This window comes from Gossypium raimondii, chromosome 10, assembly GCF_025698545.1.
Source record: "Gossypium raimondii isolate GPD5lz chromosome 10, ASM2569854v1, whole genome shotgun sequence".
Classification (NCBI taxonomy): Eukaryota; Viridiplantae; Streptophyta; class Magnoliopsida; order Malvales; family Malvaceae; genus Gossypium; species Gossypium raimondii.
The window spans coordinates 20772180-20775963 of record NC_068574.1 but is presented as its reverse complement, the minus strand read 5'-3'; the positions used below and the strand labels follow the sequence as shown (position 1 = coordinate 20775963).

Below are 3784 nucleotides of genomic sequence, written 5' to 3'. Positions count from 1 at the left end.
GGATCTTCTTGAAAATTACATTCCATAGAAACCAAGGTTTCTATCTCTTCCATCACTGAATACTCCTCTGTCGGATCAGGAAATTTCATTACTTTAAGAATGTTAAAGGTTACCTGATCATTTTGAACTCGAATGGTGAGTTTTCCTTTCTGCACATTAATTAATGTTCTTCTCGTGGCTAAGAAAGGTCTCCTAATGATGATCGGCACTTCCTTGTCAACTTTAAAATCTAAGATAATAGAATCAGGAGGAAAAATAAATTTATCGACTCTTACCAAAACATCCTAGAACTTTCCTTTAGGATATGCTAAAGATCAATCCGCTAGCTGAAGCGTCACAGTTGTAGGTCTTACTTCACCTATCCCTAACATCTTGAAAATAGACTTATGCATCAAGTTGATACTCGCTCCTAAGTCACACAAAGCTTTACCACAGTAAGATTCACCAATGCTACAAGGTATAGTAAAGCTTCATGAGTTTTTCAATTTCGGAGCCAATTTGTTCTACAGGAACGCACTACACTCCTTTGTCAAAGAAAGAGTCTCATACTCAGTCATTTCTTCTTGTACAGTATATCCTTCATAAATTTTACATAATTCGACATTTTTTCAAATGCCTCCACCAACAGAATATTGATGTGTAACTGCTTCAGAATATACAAAAACTTTAAACTGCACCTACTATTTCTGCTTATTTTATTGTAATATTTGCAGATATGGAGTGATGGAACTTTCAGTTGAATCGGACAACTTTTTTGAGTAGGTAAATATGCATCCAAAAAAGATATTAAAATATCTGAATTCACTAAGTCAGGGTTTACCTTGTCAGACTTTGCAAATTCTGATTCCTTTGGTGTAGGAACTTCAACAGCTGGTTGATTCTTCTCAACGGGCTTATCTTCAACATCAATCAATCAGGGTCCAAGGCTTTTACCATTTCGCAATGCCACTTCCTTGATATGTTCTTGGATTCTCAGTATCACTCAGCTAGGTTCCTTGCGGTCTATTACGTAGCTCCGTAGCTAACTAAGCCATTTGGTTTTCCAAATTCTTCATTGTTACTGCTTGGCTTTAGATCATAGCGTTATTCTTTGTCATGTACGCTTTCAACAAGTTTTCCAAACTATTTGATGCCTCAGCTTGAGGTGGTTTTGGAGCTTGTTGATTAAACCCTTGAGATTGGTTGGGTCTTTGCTGCAATAAGCTGTTGTTCGGTCCATTTCCTTGGTTGCTCCAAGAAAAGTTAGGATGATTACGCCATGAAGGATTGTAGAAGTTGGACTGGGGTCATTGTCCCCTCCTATTTTGATATTGGTTCCCCACATAGTACACTGACTCGGGATTTGATGGACAGTTCTCAAAAGAATGACCTTCCCCTTAGTACACACAAGAAACTACTTCAAACAGACTTGGTGGCTGAGATAAAGAATTATTAATACTATTAGCGGTTAATTGTTTTATCATAGAGGAAATAGAAGACCTCAACTCATAACGAAGTGAGGGCATCAACTTCATGAAATCTGACTACACGTCTTCCTAAAGCTGTTTGACTTGTTGGCCATTGATAGTTATTACTCGCGATACTTTCAATGATCTCATAAGCCTCATTATAAGAGTTAGACAAAACTGGACCGTTCGCGGAAGCATCTACCATCAATCTTGTATTTGCATTAAGACCATTACAGAATGTCTCCAACTAGATACAATGAGGAATCCCATGATGAGGACACTTACGAAGTAACTCCTTGAATCGTTCCCAAGCCTCATACAAAGACTCGTCATCCAATTGTTGGAAAGTTGTGATCTTGTTCCTTAACTTAGCATTTTTGCTAGGTGGGAAATACTTAACCAAAAATCTCTTTGATAATTATTGCCATGTAGATGTGGAACTTGGTGGCAATGAATTGAGTCGTGCTCGATCTCGCAACGAGTACAGAAACAACTTCAACCTCAATACATCTTCAGCCACACCGACTATCTTGAATGAATCACTCACCTTCATAAATAATAGAAGGTGGAGATGTGGATCTTCCGTGGGCATAACACTAAATTGGCCCACCGTTTGTAGCGTTTGAAACATCATTGGTTTCAATTCAAACTGGGTTGTCTCAATAACCGGTCTTCTAATTCCTAGGTTTAACTCACTGAAAAGTTGCACAGCATATTGTCTTATGCATCGATCCCTATTATCAACAATAATGATAGGATTTCGTACATGATCAGCTTCATTACCTTGGTCTTGATTCTGATTTCCAAGGTCCATCTCGACTTTTCTTTGAGCTGTTCGTTCACGTCTTCTTTGTCTGAAAGTTCGCTCAATTTCAGGGTCTACAGGGAGTAAATCAATAATTCGATCTATACTCATAAACACCTGAAAAGAAAATCACAAAAATTAGAAAGAATAAGTTAGTAATGTTAGAAATAAATCAAATTGAAAATAAATAATTTCACAAAAAAATGACAATGGCAGTAGTTGACAATCCCCGGCAACGACACCAAAAACTTGTAATGCGTAGGTTTGTGCAAGTGTACATAGTCATTATCAAGCAATAAGTAAGTATCGAGTCATCATCTCCACAGGGATTGTATTTGTGCTAAGTCACTTAATTTGTAAAATTATATTAATAATTTGGTAAATAAAAACACAATATAGTTGAAAAATATATTAAACTAAATGCAATGATCCCTAATGTAAATTATTCTAAGTATGTAAACTATATGAATGAAATAGATTTTAGTAAAATTAAACACAATTTGCAACAATTATAACAAAAATAAACTATGATAATTATTTTAATTAAACTCAATTTATTATCAACATTCTTAATAACATTCGAAAAAGCATTCCATGGCAACTCGATCTTTCATGAGCTTGGAAACCACATTAGGTCCTTTCAGAATCCTTTACCTAGTAAATACGCATTTTACTGCTCCTTATTTACTAAGGGTTTCTTAGCATTTGTGTGAGGTAACAGGGACGTGTCAGGTTTGAAAAAATTTAATCACACAAATCTAAAAACTATGGTCAGAGTTGTTATGCAACCTACAATTTAATCGAGTTAGGATCTAAATTAAGCATGCACATTTCAATTATGTGTCCATTAGCCGTCGTCTGGTCAGGATCGCTCAGCTAATTTAGGTGAATTTTAATCACGTATGAACTAAATACAGACTTGATTTTAATTGAAAACATGATCGATTGAGGCATAAACATTATAAGCATGAATCAAATAAATATTATTTAATCAAAGAAATAATCCTAACTTAAATAAAATTAAGCTAACATTGTTGTAAACAAGAACAAAGAACACATAGCAAACATCTTTATATTAAATTAAAGAAAAGGAAGATTAAAACCAATTCAGAGTGGCTGTCACCCAAGACTCTGACTGACGAGGCTCCTTCGTTCCTTTACTTTGCTCCTTTGCTAATGGCTCTTTAAGGTGGCCGACCAAGGTTTCTTTAAGAGGCTTAATTGCTAAAATCTCTATGAAGAGATGATGCTAGGCGTGGGAATGGAAAAGGCTAAGAGAATTAGGAGAAAAGAGAGAATGATGCTTGAGGGATGATGAATGAAGGAATGAAAGGGTCTTATTTATAGGTGAGGAGAGGGGGATAGTTTACTAAAAATAGGATTTTTCATCTTTTGAAGAATCTTCCATGGGTGGCTGGCCATAAATTAAGCAAGTTGAGGTAATTTTTCCTTGATTTTTTGTCAATTTGAGTGCCAGAACAACTCAGGACTGAGACTCGGTCAAGTGCAAATCTTCAGGTAAATCTCTAAT

General features: G+C 35.8%; 1 non-coding gene across 1 annotated transcript; it reads left to right on the top strand.

Annotated features, from left to right (window-relative positions):
• Positions 1–1711: 1711 nt before the first annotated feature.
• Positions 1712–1818, top strand: LOC128034203 (small nucleolar RNA R71). The gene has a single exon (XR_008190334.1). It is a non-coding gene; the product is annotated as a small nucleolar RNA R71 (small nucleolar RNA).
• Positions 1819–3784: the final 1966 nt, after the last annotated feature.